Raw genomic sequence first — 18298 nt, 5'->3', positions numbered from 1 at the left:
ATCCATTTTAGTATAAGGCTGTAACGTAACAAAATGTGGAAAAAAGTCAAGGGGTATGAATACTTTCCGAATGCACTTTAAGAACGAGAAGCATAGAAATAACACACATGGAACAGATCTACCGCTTCTTAGACTTGCTTTCAATGAGAATGAATGATCTAAAACTCACATTTATGTGAATTTGGTTGGGTCGCCCAACAATTCGCAGTTTTAATTATATAAACCTACAGTTTGAGCGCGGTGCTCTCCTTTTGCGGTCTCTCTCTTCTTTCTCTGTTTCCTCTCACTCTTCTTTCTATGTTTCCTCTCACTCTTCTTTCTATGTTTCCTCTCACTCTTCTTTCTATGTTTCCTCTCACTCTTCTTTCTCTGTGTCCTCTCACTCTTCTTTCTCTGTGTCCTCTCACTCTTCTTTCTCTGTGTCCTCTCACTCTTCTTTTCCTCTGTGTCTCTCTCTTCTTTCTCTGTGTCCCTCTCTCTTCTTTCTCTGTGTCCTCTCTCTTCTTTCTCTGTGTCCTCTCTCTTCTTTCTCTGTGTCCTCTCTCTTTCTTTCTCTGTGTCTCTCTCTTCTTTTCTGTGTTCGTTCTCTTCTTTCTCTGTGTCCTCTCTCTTCTTTCCTGTCTCTCTCTCTCTCTCTCTTTCTTGTGTCCTCTCACTTCTTTCTCTGTGTCCCTCTTCTTCTTTCTCTGTGTCCTCTCTGTTCTTCTCTCTGTGTCTCTCTCTCTTCTTTCTCTGTGTCCTCTCTCTTCTTTCTCTGTGTCCTCTCTCTTCTTTCTCTGTGTCCTTTCTCTTCTTTCTCTGTGTCCTCTCTCTTCTTTCTCTGTGTCCTCTCTGTGTCCTCTTTTCGTATAAATAGGCTGATGACACAATCACACTTTCACAAAAAGAGAGAAAGGAGAAAAAAGAAAAGAAAATAAGAGAAAGGGACTCTGGCTCTGGCACAGCGGCTCCTTTCTTCTGCTTTCAGAAATGCAGGCTAAAAAGCAGCCTCTTTTCATCCTCTCTCTCCATCTCTCTCAGACTCAGGAACAGGCAATGTATTGTGGTGGATAGAAAAGGATACTGTGGCATTTATCAGAGAGGAGGAAAAGAAAGACAAAACATACTCCCAATCAAGAGAAAGTATAAGAGAAGGGGAAGAAAGGATGTGTATGAAGGGCCCCTCTTTGCAGAAAACCCACCCCCTCGACCCCTTCAGGCTAACTCAGACAAAAGGGGCAGGCCCACACAATGAGCTGTCTCCTTTAGCCTCGGCACACTTTGTATCTAAGGCCCATTCAGGACCACTACTTTAGGTCACCCACGTGTTCACAGAGCATATGTGGCTGAGAAAGGGTGTGGGTGTGTGTGTGCGTGTATAGGTCCCCGTTTGCTGAGGGCCTTATAGACTGACGGACCATGGCTCGGAGGCGTTGTCATGGAGATTTCTTTGCGCAGTAAGGACAACATCAAGTGATTCTAAAGAAAGCGATGCTACATGTGGTATCGCTTGAAAATGTAGGCAATCAGATGTCTACAGCGTGTGGTCCCTAAAACACAGCGGGCTGAAAGATTAGCACTGCTTTACACACTAACACACATCTAACCTAACAGAAAAGACATTGAATGTGTGTGCCTCAGCCTCTTCAGAGTTTATCATATCTTCAAGAGTCTCAAATCCACCCATATCACGTTTAGTATTGTGAAATAGAGAGAGAGAACGAGCTGTCATTTCCATAAATTGGAATTGGGGCCAGAGGGTAGGACTGCCGTTTTATCGGCTCTTAACCAACCATGCTATTTTGTTAGTTTTTTTGCGTTGTTCGTAACTTGTTTTGTACATAATGTTGCTGCTACCGTTTCTTATGACCGAAAAGAGCTTCTGGACATCAGAACTGGGATTACTCACCTCAGATTGGATGAAGAGTTCTTCTTCAATGAGTCGGATGGGAGGGATATAATACAGACACCCGACCAGGCCCAGAACCCCGTGATTCGCTGGAAAAGGAAATGGAAGTTTCGCGGAAAGAGATCGGGGTGCCTTGTGAGGATCAAGCGACGAGTGGCTAATCTGCCCTTGCCTTCCATCCTGCTAGCTAACGTTCAATCAGTGGAAAATAAATGGGACGAACTGAAAGCACGTGTACCCTACCAACAGGACATTAAAAACTGTAATATCTTATGTTTCACCGTGTCATGGCTGAACGACGACATTAACAACATACAACTGGCGGGTTATACACTCTTTCGGCAGGACAGAACAGCAGCCTCTTGTAAGACACGGGGCGGGGGCCTATGCATATTTGTGAACAATAGCTGGTGCACGATATCTAAGGAAGTCTCAAGGTTTTGCTCACCTGAGGTAGAGTATCTCATGATAGTGTGGTCTACAGCTTATCTACCTAGAGTTTTCATCTGTATTTTTTGTAGCTGTCTACATACCACCACAGACCGAGGCTGGCACTAAAACCGCACTCAATGAGCTGTATTAACTTCTAATGGCTGCAGGGGCAGTATTGAGTAGCTTGGATGAAAGGTGCCCAGAGTAAACGGCCTGCTCCTCAGTCATAGTTGCTAATATATGCATATTATTATTAGTATTGGATAGAAAACACTCTGAAGTTTCTAAAACTGTTTGAATTATGTCTGTGAGTATAACAGAACTCATATGGCAGGCAAAAACCTGAGAAGTTCCACTTCCGGTTTGGAATTTTTCTGAGGCTGGTAGTTTTTCAACCAAGCTCCCATTGAAATTACAGCGAGATATGGATGAGTTTTCACTTTCTACGGGGAGGCCGAAGGAGACAGGAATGAGTAATCACTGCCATGAGGTGACCACGCGCGTTCACGTGAGAGGCAGCTCCGTTCCATCGCTCAACTGAAGTCAATGTAATTCTCCGGTTGGAACATTATTCAAGATGTATGTTAACAACATTCTAAAGATTGATTTAATACATCGTTTGACATGTTTCTACTGACTGTTACGGAACTTTTGGACATTTCGTCACGTTTTAGTGAACGCGCTTTGTGACTTTGGAATTGTTTACCAAACGCGCTAACCAAAGTAGCTAATTGGACATAAATAATGGACATTATCGAACAAATCAAGCATTTATTGTGGACCTGGGATTCCTGGGAGTGCATTGTGATGAATATCATCAAAGGGAATATTTATCATGTAATTTCTGGTTTCTGTTGACTCCAACATGGCGGCTAATTTGACTCTTGTTCTGAGCTCCGTCTCAGATTATTGCATGGTTTGCTTTTTCCGTAACGTTTTTTTGAAATCTGACACAGCGGTTGCATTAAGGAGAGGTATATCTATAATTCCATGTGTATAACTTGTATTATCATCTACATTTATGATGAGTATTTCTGTTGAAACGATGTGGCTATGCAAAATCACTTGATGTTTTTGGAACTAGTGAATGTAACGCGCCAATGTAAACTCAGATTTTTTTTATATAAATATGAACTTTATCAAACAAAACATGCATGTATTGTGTAACATGAAGTCCTATGAGTRTCATCTGATGAAGATCATCAAAGGTTAGTGATTCATTTTAGCTATATTTCTGCTTTTTGTGACTGCTATCTTTCGCTGGAAAAATGGCTGTGCTTATTGTGGTTTGGTGTGACCTAACATAATCGTTTGTAGTGCTTTCGCTGAAAAGCATATTTGAAATCGGACACTTTGGTGGGATTAACAACAAGATTACCTTTAAAATGGTATAAGACACATGTATGTCTGAGGAATTTTAATTATGAGATTTCTGTTGTTTTGAATTTGGCGCCCTGCACTTTCACTGGCTGTTGTCATATCCGTTACCGTTACCGGGATTGCAGCCATAAGAAGTTAAGCCATAAGCAAACAGGAAAACGCTCATCCAGAGGCGGTGCTCCTAGTGGCCAGGGGACTTTAATGCAGAGAAACTTATATCCGTCTTACCTCATTTCTATCAGCATGTTAAATGTGCAACCAGAGGAAAACCAATTCTAGACCACCTTTACTCCACACACAGAGACACGTACAAAGCCCTCCCTCGCCCTCTATTTGGCAAATCTGACTATCCTCCGGATTCCTGCTTACAAGCAAAAATTAAAGCAGGAAGCACCAGTGACTCGGTCTATAAAAAAGTGGTCAGATGAAGCAGATGCTAAACTACAGGACTGTTTTGCTAGCACAGACTGGAATATGTTCCAGGATTCCTCTGATGGCATTGAGGAGTACACCACATCAGTAATTGGCTTCATCACTAAGTGCAGAGGACATCATCCCCACAGTGACTGTACGTACATACCCCAACCGGAAGCCATGGATTACAGGCAACATTCGCACTGAGCTAAAAGGTAGAGCTGCCGCTTTTAAAGAGCGGAACTCTAATCCGGAAGCTTATAAGAAATCCCGCTATGCCCTCCGACGAACGATCAAACAGGCAAAGCGTCAATACAGGACTAAGATCGAATCGTACCACACCGGCTAAGACGCTTGTCGGATGTGGCAGGGCTTGCAAATTATTACAGACTTCAAAGAGAAGCACAGCCGAGAGCTGCCCAGTGACACGAGCATACCAGACGAGCTAAATGACTTCTATGCTCGCTTCGAGGCAAGTAATACTGAAACATGCATGAGAGCATCAGCTGTTCCAGACGACTGTGTGATCACGCTCTACACAGCCGATGTGAGTAAGACCTTTAAACAGGTCAACATTCACAAGACCGCTGGGTCAGACGGATTACCAGGACTTGTACTCCAAGCATGCGCTGACCAAATGGTCTTCACTAACATTTTCAACCTCTCCCTGTCTGAGTCTGTAATACCAACATGTTTCAAGCAGACCACCAAAGTCCCTGTGCCCAAGGACACTAAGGTAACCTGCCTAAATGACTACCAAGCTTCCTGTCATCCAGGACCTCTATACCAGGCGGTGTCAGACGAAGGCCCTAAAAATTGGCAAAGACTCCAGCCACCCTAGTCATAGACTGTCCTCTCTGTTACGGCACAGCAAGTGGTACCGGAGCGTCAAGTCTAGGTCCAAGAGGCTTCTAAACAGCTTCTACCCCCAAGCCATAAGACTCCTGAACAGCTAATCAAATGGCTACCCAGACTATTTGCATTTCCCCCCCCTTTTATGTTGCTGCTACTCTCTGTTATTAGCTATGCATAGTCACTTTAATAACTCTACCTACATGTACAAATTACCTCAATTACCTCGACACTGGTGCCCCCCCACATTGACTCTGTACCGGTACCCCCTGTATATAGCCCCGCTATTGTTATTTACTGCTGCTCTTTAATTATTTGCTATTCTTATCTCTTACTTTTTGGGGGGGTATTTTCTTAAAACTGCATTGTTGGTTAAGGGCTTTTAAGTAAGCATTTCATTGTAAGGTCTACACCTGTTGTATTTGGTGCATGTCACAAATTAAATTTGATTTGAAAGAGTTGCAAAACTGGTTCTTCTCCTTGGACTGGGTAAACTTGGCTGAGCCAAAGCCAATCTCAGTCAAATGCATGTGTGCTTGTGTGTACCGTCATGTATAGGTCAGACAGATACCGACATGAACATAAATGACTAAACAAAGCCACTGCAGTCAGAGAATTACAAAAGCAACAAGACACGTCATAGGCTATTGATTCTGAGCCAGGGAACCCAATTAATCAATCAATCAACAAATCAATCAATTCTTAAAGGGGTGTGCACAGATAAAAATGGTTTAAAAATCAACATTCTCTTTTATGGAAACCTAGCAAATTACTGAATGATTAACACTTTGTTTTAAACCAATCATGACATACGTGTTCTTTTTTTCTTTGTCCAATATGTAATGTAATTCCCAATAGAACTTGATTTCTCAGAACAAACCTTGCTTTTTTTCAAAATTTTGGCTCTATAATTTATAGCCTAAAATAGTCAGTTTTCTGGATTTATAATATACTCCTCTAATTGGTGAAAATGGTCTCGCACCCAGGTACAGTTCAACAGTAATGATACAGCACATCATTCTTTTTCAGATGCGTTTCCTGGTATATTTACATGCTGTCCAAATCCATATTTAAATAGAGGTGAGACAGATAGCTATGATGGATAGAGATGTAGAGATATAGGCTGTATATAATAGGTAGCATAAGCATACTAACTCCACACTCTAAGAAATCCTCTACAGTGTGACATTTTCTGCCTGTTAATGTAGAGGTATATTCAACTGGCAAAACAATGAATGGCTGCGAGTGGCGGTATGCTAACTCAAATCTAAACGCTACACTGTTGCTTTTATGTGCATTTTACATTTGCTGTACTTTTTCACCATATTTTCTGATGACAAAATCTGAAAATACTCTGGATACACTCATTAACATAAGAATAATCCTGGAAAATGTGGGGTAGGTGCAACCTAAGACAGAAAAATGACAAGGGTTTAAGTAAGAGGACTAACTGGTGTCTCCAAGTGGCCACACACCTCTCCAAAGTCTGCACAGTTCCTAAGAAATGGCAATGCACTTTTACGACTCAAAGTAGAGTATTCAACTATAAGGTGCTTTTTTTTTTGCTCTCCTAGCTGTGCAGTTGAGGAACAAGCACACTTATATTTGTTTTGTTTGGATCACAACCCTACATCCCCGGCATCACACAATTACTGCTGTTGTTTACACAATCCAAAAACGTTCTATTGACAACAATTTTGGTGTGCATTGAATTGAGTCATGCGTGCATTCAGGTGCGTGTTCCGTGGCAAATTTTCTTCACATAGACAAACATAGGCTCATTCTGTTCAGAACAACCCAGGGTATAACGCCATGTCATCTACTAACTGTACATCAAACATAGTGATCATAAACGTTGACACTGTATATGAACATGGTTTTATGATCTGGAAAAGTGAAGTTCACATTTGGACTCACAGGTGTTTGGCTTGCTTGTATGACATCAAAGCGGTATTTATTATAAATCCTCAACTTCTCATCTTTCAAAATTCATTGAGTACTACTAATTTATAGCATTTCCCTGACTCAGACAACAAACATTTTTGCAAAAGTTGGCCAAATAGCAGGAGGAATGAGGGCAACTTTTTGTCGGGTGTGGTGCTCAAATTCAGAACAGCTGTCAGTCAGAACGTTTTTAAAGCTGTGAAGCACAGAGCCAGAGCTCTGACATAATTTATAGCATGTTACTGTATAGCCACTGCGTTCCAAATTACGTGCTTATCAGTGCCCAAATCTGCCATTTTCAACCCGTATATGGGTACGAGTGTAAAGGGTTAATAAACAAACATCACAAAAAACAGACAAGCACACAAAATTCTTATTAGCTTTCACTGATTCCAAAAGATACAAATCATTCTCCAAACAGAGAGATAAACAAATCCACTGGGTTGTGACAAACCACTATGTGACATTGACACACCTGACAGCCATAACAAACATCTGTTTGTGTCGGAGACGTCACAACAGGATACAAATGTTCATGGTTAACAATAACACAAAATTATCAGAAGCAAATTGAGAGTATTTTTTGAGTAGGCCATTTATTAATAACGTAGCCATAAATTCTCCTCCATAAAGAAGTGATAGTGAAATAGTGTATTTTGAATCTGTATATTAAGATATTGCATATTCTATCAATATAATTATTTTGAATGTATTTTTACTCATTTATATATTTAGGCTTAATTTAACCAGGCCAGTCCCATTAAGACAGCAATTTATTTTAATAGGGAGCCTGGCCCAAGAAGCATCACAATCATCCCAAGAAGCATCACAATCATCCATACAAATACAGTACAGTGGCATTCCATTAACCACAGAACCACGTGAAGACATCTCTATTATATTGTGTGAAATGTACTGCCTCTCCCCATCTGCGTCTTGGAAAATGCATTGTAGAGAGCAGTCTGTAATATTGTTACTTAGTCACACCAGCCACTCGTTAACTTATTGTTATAGAAAATAAAATATGTCCCTATATGTGGATGAATTTGACAAAGACTGTCTAAATTGCATTGCTTATGTTTGTCTAAACATAAACAATTCAACACTGAAAAAAAATAGTATGTTGCACATTCCTTATAATTTGGCTTTTTTTTATAGACGTGTGAGAGTAGAGTCAGTCATGCATTGATGAATGAATCAAGTAAAATTCCACTGTCTGACGTGACATCGCTCACATTACATGAACAATGAAATAGGCGAAACACATTTTAGCCAACAAAACATCCTGGAGAAATGTATTTAGATAGCGGCATGGTGAAACACACCTTGGTCCTGTAGCAGCTTGCTTTCTGCCGCAACGCCCCACCTCATGCCCTCTCTGCACTAACACACACCTGCAGCAGGTACAGGAATACACACACACACACACAGCCCAGACTTGTGTATTCTGAGAGGGATTAAACGTTGTTTAGCTGTGGCATGAGAAAGTCAAAGCAGCGTTCACAGCAGCTTCCGTTCTTTCTTGTTCAGACTGATTTATTACCGTTAGTGAATAGCTCCTTATAGCTGAAGACGCCACTGACTTAAAACACCACTATAGACTGTTGAATGTACACCCACGGTTCACACCAAGGTAAAAATGCACAATACAACACCAGGTGTGGTTGATTTTATTCCCAGAAATTGTAAAGAATTGAGATATTTTACTCCTACTACCATTAAGCATTATTTAATAACACTACACCTGTGCTCAGAAAGCTGTATAAAATAAATTAGACTGTATTTTAGACTGTTATAAATGTGACATTATGCTATATTTATAAGACTGGCACAAAATGTAACAGAAAGACAACACATAAATGAGATGACTGGAAAACAGCAAAATAAATAAATGTCACAGGCAAAGCCAAAATGTTCAACAGAATTACTGCAACTTAAGGCTAACAAAATAAAAAAGTTCAGTATGCCACAAACAAGATGTTACTGCCTTAGTTGGAACTTCATAGCATTGCAAGTTGAAAACCCTGTTACAGATTGTAACTTCAGTTCTCATTATGGATCAAACTTATTTTTCAGTAATTTTTCTTTATAATACTGTATATTAATGACTTAAGTGGAATAGGTTGGTAGAAAGGAGTCTTACCTTGAAATGTTTGAGAGAGGCTGATATGCAAGGCAGCAGGTAAGATGTGTGTTCTCTAGTCTCGGACTGAGTTTACTACTGACTGACTATCTCTTAACTGTGTCTACTGTCTCACTGCGTCTCTACTGATTGAGCTCTATGAGCAATGCTGAGTCTGAGACATCCTCTATGTTTCCCCCAATAAGGTACCACCGAGACAACAACAGGTGGAGACTCTGTTTGTGTGTGTGTATGTGGGTGCGTGAGATAGTGTGGGGGGGGGGGTTAGTGGGAGGGAGGAGTCAGAGGTCCATCAAAAGTCAATGATCTGCTAACTCTCCTCCATAGCATGAAGTCTGCATCGACCAATCAGTGGAACAAAACACTAAACTGGGTTTCCTCATGACACAACACCAGCCTGTGTTATGTTCAGTGTTAGGACATCTCCTACTGAAGTGATGTGGTGCATTTCACAGTTATGTACAAAGATCAAGTAACTCATGAAATCAAAGTATATTATAAAATATTACCTCAAGATCTCTTTAAATCATATCATGCCTCAAGAAGGAAAGAGCCCATTCCATGTGAACTTTCTCTCTCACAAACACAGGGATGGAGTATAAAGCCATTTTCTTCCATTGCATGCCTCTCTAACCTGGTTTGCCCTGAACTAACACACTTAGTCAACTTTAGTCAATGATTACTGCTCTCTTTGTCAATATTCTATCATTTTTGTCCGGTCTTTCTCACACACAAAGAGAAAAAGGCCAGTCTGGCTCATTAATCTTATTATCCAACAGGAGACAACATGCAGTAACATTTCCCCACAGGCCTTTCACTCCCCTCATTATAGACAAGAACACAAGCGTATCAATCTACCCTGCGACACCCTTCCCACAACATCACTGACAGATATGCACGCTAAATAATTTAAAAGGTGGTCTAAGAGTAGCTTTAAAACATCCAGTTATCTTGCCAAGGACTATATAAATGTTCATTTTTGTATTTCGTTTTTGATTATAAATTATTTTTAAAAAGTTAAATCCGTTTTACCTAATTTCTACCAGCATGTCACATGTGCAACCAGAGGGCAAAAAAACTCTAGACCACCTTTACTCCACACACAGAGAAACATACAAAGCTCTCCCTCGCCCTCCATTTGACAAATCTGACCACAATTATATCTTCCTGATTCCTGCTTACAAGCAAAAACTAAAGCAGGAAGTATCAGTGTCTCGCTTAATACGGAAGTGTTCAGATGACGCGGATGCTACGCTACAGGACTGTTTTGCTAGCACAGACCAGAATAGGTTCTGGGATTCATCCAATGGCATTGAGGAATATACCACCTCAGTCACCGGCTTCATCAATAAGTGCATCAACGACATCGTCCCCACAGTGACCGTACGTACCTTAACCAGAAGCCATGGACTACAGGCAACATCCGCACCAAGCTAAAGGCTAGAGCTGCCGCTTTCATGGAGCGGGACACTAATCTGGACACTAACAAGAAATCCAGCTATGCCCTCTAACGAACCATCTAACAAGCAAAGCGTCAATACAGGACTAAGATTGAATCCTACTACACCGGATCTGACGCTCGTCGGATGTGGCAGGGCTTGCAAACTATTGCGGACTACAAAGGGAAACCCAGCGGCAAGCTGCCCAGTGATGCGAGCCTACCAGACGAGCGAAATGCCTTTTATGCTCACTTCGAGGCAAGCAACACTGAAGCATGCATGAGAGCACCAGCTGTTCTGGATGACTGTGTGATCACCCTCTCTGTAGCCGATGTGAGCAAGACCTTTAAACAGATCTTGCACACAAGCCCACGGGGCCAGAAGGATTACCAGGACCGGTATTCAGCGCATGCACGAACCAACTGGCAAGTGTCTTCACTGACATTTTCAACCTCTCCCTGACCGAGTCGGTAATACCTACATGTTTCAAGCAGACTACCATAGTCCCTGTGCCTAAGAAAGCAAAGGTAACCTCCCTAAATAACTACCGCCCCATAGCACTCACGTTGGTAACCATGAAGTGCTTTGAAAGGCTGGACATGGCTCACATCAACACCATCATACCGGAAACCCTAGACCCACCCCATTTGCATACAGCCCCAACAGATCATGCAATCTCAATGGCACTCCACACTGCCCATTCACACCTGGACAATCCCAGGTGATAAAGGTAGGCAACAACACATCTGCCACGCTGATCCTCAACACTGACACAACAGTGGTAGGTCTGATCACCGGCAACAATGAGACAGCCTATTAAATTTTTTATTTCACCTTTATTTAACCAGGTCGGCCAGATGAGAACAAGTTCTCATTTACAACTGCAACCTGGCCAAGATAAAGCAAAGCAGTGCGACAAAAACAACACAGAGTTACACATGGGATAAAAAACGTACAGTCAATAACACAATAGAAAACTATGTACAGTGTGTGTAAATGTAGTAAGATTAGGGAGGCAATAAATAGGCCATAGTGGCAAAATAATTACAATTTAGCATTAACACTGGAGTGAATAGAAGATGTGCAAGTAGAGATACTGGGGTGCAAAAGAGCAAATAAAATAAATAGCAATATGGGAATGAGGTAGTTGGTTGTGCTATTTACAGATGGGATGTGTACAGGTACAGTGATCGGTAAGCTGCTCTGACAGCTGATGCGTAAAGTTAGTGAGGGAGATATAGGTCTCCAGCTTCAGTGATTTTTGCAATTCGTTCCAGTCATTGGCAGCAGGGAACTGGAAGGAAAGGCAGCCAAAGGAGGTGTTGGCTTTGGGGATGACCAATGAAATATAACTGCTGGAGCGCGTGCTATGGGTGGGTGTTGCTATGGAGACAAGTGAGCTGAGATAAGGTGGGGCTTTACCTAGCAAAGACTTATAGATGACCTGGAGCCAGTGGGTTTGGCGACGAATATGTAGCGAGGGCCAGCCAACGAGAGCATACAGGTCGCAGTGGTGGGTAGTATATGGGGCTTTGGTGACAAAACGGATGGCACTATGACAGCAAATTGGATGTTGTCTGAGTAGAGTGTTGGAGGGTATTTTGTAAATGACATCGCCGAAGTCAAGGACCGGTAGGATAGTCAGTTTTACGAGGGTATGTTTGGCAGCATGAGTGAAGGAGGCTTTGTTGCGAAATAGGAAGACGATTCTATATTTAATTTTGGATTGGAGATTCTTAATGTGAGTCTGGAAAGAGAATTTACAGTCTAACCAGACACCTAGGAATTTGTAGTTGTCCACATATTCTAAGTCAGAACCGCACAGAGTAGTGATGCTAGGCGGGCGGGCGGGCGGCAATCGGTTGAAGAGCATGCATTTAGTTTTACTTGCATTTAAGAGCAGTTGGAGGCCACGGAAGGAGTGTTGTATGGCATTGAAGCTCGTCTGGAGGTTTGTTAGCACAGTGTCCAAAGAAGGGCCAGATGCATACAGAATGGTGTCGTCTGCGTAGAGGTGGATCAGAGACTCACCAGCAGCAAGAGCGACATCATTGATATGGATACAGAGAAGAGAGTCGGCCCAAGAATTGAACCCTGTGGCACCCCCATAGAGACTGCCAGAGGTCCGGACAACAGGCCCTCCGATTTGACACACTGAACTCTATCTGAGAAGTAGTTGGTGAACCAGGGGAGGCAATCATTTGAGAAACCAAGGCTATTGAGTCTGCCGATAAGAATGAGGTGATTGACAGAGTCGAAAGCCTTGGCCAGGTCGATGAAGATGGCTGCATAGTACTGTCTTTTATCGATGGCGGTTATGATATCATTTAGGACCTTGAGCATGGCTGAGGTGCCCCCATGACCAGCTCGGAAACCAGATTGCATAGCGGAGAAGGTACGGTGGGATTCAAAATGGTCGGTGATCTGTTTGTTAACTTGGCTTTCAAAGACTTTAGAAAGGCAGGGCTGGATAGATATAGGTCTATAACAGTTTGGGTCTAGAGTGTCAAATAGTCTTGGTAGGCATTTGATTAGCTGTTCAGGAGTTTTATGGCTTGGGGTTAGAAGCTATTCAGGAGCCTCTTGGACCTAGACTTGTCGCTCCGGTACCGCTTGCCGTGCAGTAGCAGAGAGAACAGTCTATGACTAGGGTGACTGGAGTCAGGAAGCTTGGCCCCGGTGATGTACTGGGCCATACGCACTATCCTCTGACTTGGTACCCCTGTATATAGCCTCGTTATTTTTTTTTAAACTTTAGTTAATTTTGTAAATATTTTCTGTACTATTTCTTGAAATGTATTGTTGGTTAAGAGCTTGTAAGTAAGCATTTCATGGTGAGGTCTACACCTTTTGTATTCGGCACGTGACTAATAGATTCCTTGTTATGCTTCATGACTTGACGATCCAAGAACATTTGCATAATACATTCGAAGGATCAAAGCAACCAATCACTTTATTTCCTGTTTTATTTAATTGGTCTGAAACACACAGACACAAACAGGAGGAGTATACACACACAAAATCACACACACTTCTGTCTCCATTGTGGTGCGTCTCTGTGGACCCCTGGTTCAGTAGGACAGGGAGAACAATGCAGACTGCAACAGAAGAGGTCAGGGGAAGACAGAGGAAAACCTTTGTCTGCTCTGCTGCCCTTATGGAGCTGTCTGGTGTAGGCCCATAGGAAATGGGGCACACACACACACACAAGTACAAGAACACACACACAAACTGCACACAAAGGCAACAAACACACACACACACACACACACAAACACACAAATAAAACCCATAAACACTGCCCTTGGGTTCTTGGTATGTGCAAATTGGAATGAAGTGGAGCAGAAACATATACACTTCCTGACCAGAAGTATGTGGACACCTGCTCGTCGAACATCTCATTCCAAAATCATGGGCATTAATATGGAGTTGGTCCCCCTTTGCTGTAATAACAGCCTCCACTCTTCTGGGAAGGCTTTCCACTAGATGTTGGAACATTGCTACAGGGACGTGCTTCCATTCATCCACAAGAGCATTAGTGAGGTTGGGCACTGATGTTGGGCGATTAGGCCTGGCTCACGGTTGGCGTTCCAATTCATCCTAAAGGTGTTCAATGTGATTTATGTCAGGGCTCTGTGCAGGCCAGTCAAGTTCTTCCACACCAATTGCGACAAACCATTTCTGTATGGACATCGCTTTGTGCACGAGGGCATTGTCATGCTGAAACAGGAAAGGGCCTTCCCCAAACTGTTGCCACAAAGATGGAAGCACAGAATCGTCTAGAATGTCATTGTATGCTGTAGTGTTAAGATTTCCCTTCAATGGAACTAAGGGGCCTAGCCCGAACCATGAAAAACAGCCTCACACCATTATTCCTCCTCGACTAAACTTTACATTTGGCAATATGCATTGGGGCAGGTAGCGTTCTCCTGGATTCGCCAAACCCAGATTTGTCCGTCGGACTGCCAGATGGTAAAGCGTGATTCATCACTCCACAGAACGCGTTTCCACTGCTCCAGAGTCCAATGGCGGCAAGTTTTCCACCACTCCAGCCGACGCTTGGCATTGAGAATGGTCATCTTAGGCTTTCGTGCAGCTGCTTGGCCATGGAAACCAATTTCATGAAGTTCCCAACTAACAGTTATTGTGCTGACGTTGCTTCCAGGGGCAGTTTGGAACTCGGTAGTGAGTGTTGCAACCGAGAACAGATTATTTTTATCCGCTATTCACGTCAGCAGTCCAGTTCTATGAGCTTGTGTGGCCTACCGCTTCGTGGCTGAGCCGTTGTTGCTCCAAGACGTTTCCACTTCTCAATAACAGCACTAACAGTTGACCGGGGTAGCTCTAGCAGAGCAGAAATGTGACGAACTGACTTGTTGGAAAGGTGTCGTCCTATGACGGTGCCACGTTGAAAGTCACTGAGCTCCTCAGTAAGGCCATTCTACTGCCAATGTTTGTCTATGGAGATTGCATGGCTGTGTGCTGGATTTTATATACCTGTCAGAAACGGGTTTTGCTGAAATAGCCGAATCCACTAATTTGAAGGAGTGTCCACATACAGTATATACACTATATATAGACATTTATGTCACGCAACAGACCAACACTCAGAGAGCTAGCTAGGGACCCTAGAGTCAGCGGGATACATGTTAACAACAGGTTATTAATACATAGTAACTGTATTCAGCAGCTATTGAGTCTTCAACAAAACTTTAATTAACAAGAAAGTGTAAATACTATTTCAATAGAACTTGATAGATGACTAGATTTGACTTGGAGAGAGAAAGTGCATCCAGGTCACCTCTCGTCCTCTGTGAACCCATTCACCTGGAGGCACATTGCTCAGAGAGAAGGAGGGAGGGTGAGAGGTTAGAGGTCAGGGGTCAGTCCTCTCCTTGTAAGAGCAGCACACACAGCTTACCAGTTACTGTGGTTAATCCCCACACCCAAACAGTGTGTGTGTGTGACTGCACGCACACACACACTATGTCAGTGTATTCTCTTCTCTACCAGACCCTCTCTGAAAGACAACTGGAACTCAACACAGCCAATGGGGCTAGCCATTGGGCAAGCGCAAATAAGACCCTGCATGACACACACACACACTCTCTCCCTTTGACACCTCTGATAACTTCTAGAAGATTTCACTGTCCGCAGTCTACTCGATAAAACTGACAGACACACAAAGAGAGAAAAGAGAGTGAATGAGACAAAACAGAGTGGGAATGAGGACCGCAAAGAAAGATAATAAGAAAGCAAGAGAAAAGTGAATGAGGAATAGAGAAAGGAGATGGACAGAGAGAAAGGTCAAGGACTCCCCACAGACGGGCAGCTTTGTGTGCAGCCAGTCACTGTAAAGCCAAACACACACACACACACACACACAATAGGTTGGCAATGAAAGCTTTAAATCATCTGAAATTGTTGAACGTCAGACTTCTCAATCCCATCATACACACATACACACAGTACCCAGACCTTGCTTGCTCAACGCAATTTAAAACACATACACTACCCAGACCCACTACTCACCCTCACAGAGTGACTTGCTTATACCTTGCACATTCATTGTCCATGAAGACATATCTGCAGTCTAGTGCTGTCAATCAACCTATTCCAGCCATCAAGACTGACCACCACTAAGGATGCCACCTTCAGCTCAATGTACATGTTCTGTCATTTCCCCCAGGGCTTTGTTCATAGTGATCTAGAAAAACAGATTGCACATAGATTCTACCAAGGGAAGACTTCAATGAATTATTAAGAATGTTCTCTTTCCTTACCTACTACAACTAATCATCTAACACCACCAAAAGAAAGATATTTCCCGAATCTACTCATCCAAACACCTAACACCCCTCAGGAAAGTACTTTAAAGGATAACTAGGCCACGACTCACGATAAAACATAGATATAATATATTATGTGTTTTAACATTCGCAGCTATTCTCGGGAAATTAGTTGATAGTTTAATTCTCATCTGCAAACAGAACTGACATCGTCACTAGTTATTGCGTGCGCTGTCGCCTTGCAGATACGATGCTGTGACTGTTCTGCCTATTTAAAAAAATATATTTAAAAGACTGTCACCTAATGGCACACGCAGACTACAACTCAAGACGAAACGGACCTGTCTGTGTAACTTGATACATATGTCATTTCATTAGCAGGGCTACTCATGTTCGAACATTTATGAAATAGAGCGCAAATATTCCCTTGTATTCGAAACACTCGCGATCCAGGATGCGCGCATGATGTTTGGGTGGAAACGCATAGGGAAAAGATCCAAAAGTACCCGAAGTGTATGTAATTGTATGGACAGTGAGTTTATATGTCCTGTCGTTAACAAGTAGCCTAGTACAGTGTGTGGACTCATCACACGAATCCTTGGTAAAGTGCCCCGCTCTGTTCTTTTCACTCACCACTCCTGAAGCTCGCGGGCTTTCCAAACGTCTGTTTCTGTTTTTCCCGAGCGCTCACCGCTGATTGCTCAACGAATGCAAAGCACGAGAAGACGCGTTGTGTCTGCTTCTCTTCCGTCTACAGGAAAGACGAGGACAGGGTTACAGAAGGACCTATCGTTGCTATCAACTTCACGGTAGTTCTGCCCAACACTCACACAACCTCACCCCGCTTTCTCCCCATGACTTTCTGGTGTTTTGTTTCCAACATTCACTCTCCCTTCCACTCACCTCCCCCTTAAAGGGAAAGGACTTCTTTATCTGTCGCCACAATGGGCTTGGAAGAGAAGGGATAATGAGAAAGGGCCCGGGTATCAAATCAATGTGATCTTTAGACTGGAAAGAAAGGCCTTTTATGCACTCGATTCTCAATTGAAACAATAACCAAACTATCAATAAGGTATACCTTCCCCTACCCTCCAATATAGCACAAACAGACACACACACACAACAAGGGTAGACCATACATTCGTGTTCAAAAGTACCTAACACTGCTCAACACAGGACTTGAACATTCAATGGAAACAGCATCCCTTATTGGAGTAAGTATTCCAAACGTTGAGTAAAGTGTTCCTTTAAATTGTATTCCCTTTACCTTCTTCGTGACCTTGGTCTACACTGGGTCAAAGTGTAAGTAGGACTCCATCACCTAAAGCAACCTGGTCTCAATGCATTTCGTATTATTCTTTACGTAAATCCGCACACACCAATTAGTATTATATGTTACGTTTCGTATGGTATTTATTCATTTGTGGATGTCCATCACCAATTTCATATGATATGTTACGAATTACAATTCGTGTTACATGTTACAAATTTTCAAAATGTACAATACATTACGAAGTTGCTAAAAACATCTTATATGTTACCAATTCGCAAAACTTACAATATGTTTCGAATTCTAGCTAGGTGGCTAGGAGTTAAGGTTAGGGTTAAGGTTAGGAGTTAGGTTAAAGGGTTAAGGTTAGTATTAGGGTTAGGGGAAGGGTTAGCTAAAAGGGCTACGGTTAGAGTTAGGTGAAGGGATAGGTAAACGGGCTAAGGTTACAGTTAGGGGAAGGGTTAGCTAACATGCTAAGTAGTTCCAAAGTAGCTCAAAAGTAGTAAGTAGTTGAAAAGTTTCTAATTAGCAAAAATTCTAAAGTTGTCCGTGATGAGTTTCGAACTCGCAACCTAAGGGTTGCTAGATGTTCACGTTATACGCTTAACCATCCACCCTACTTTTGTTGTTGCCTTAATTAACCATCTGTCTTATGTAACCATACCAAACATAACATATCATACTAAATGGATGTGTCTCAGATTTACGTACAGAATAATACTAAATGATCTGAGACCGGGTTGC

General features: G+C 42.4%; 1 protein-coding gene across 2 annotated transcripts in view; it reads right to left on the bottom strand.

The window, feature by feature from the left end:
* LOC111970028 (SRY-box transcription factor 13) overlaps positions 1-17161 on the bottom strand; it is a 70952-nt gene extending 53791 nt beyond the window's left edge. Inside the window, exon 1 of one of the 2 annotated variants that reach the window (XM_023996510.2) lies at positions 16915-17161. The gene's annotated coding sequence lies outside the window, so the exon portion shown is untranslated. Of the gene's footprint in view, positions 1-9053; positions 9228-16914 lie in introns of those variants that run through there. The other variant, XM_070445618.1, reaches the window with a different exon arrangement.
* Positions 17162-18298: the final 1137 nt, after the last annotated feature.

The sequence above is a fragment of the Salvelinus sp. IW2-2015 genome, linkage group LG11, assembly GCF_002910315.2.
Source record: "Salvelinus sp. IW2-2015 linkage group LG11, ASM291031v2, whole genome shotgun sequence".
NCBI lineage: Eukaryota > Metazoa > Chordata > Actinopteri > Salmoniformes > Salmonidae > Salvelinus > Salvelinus sp. IW2-2015.
This window is presented reverse-complemented; position numbering and strand designations above follow the sequence as displayed.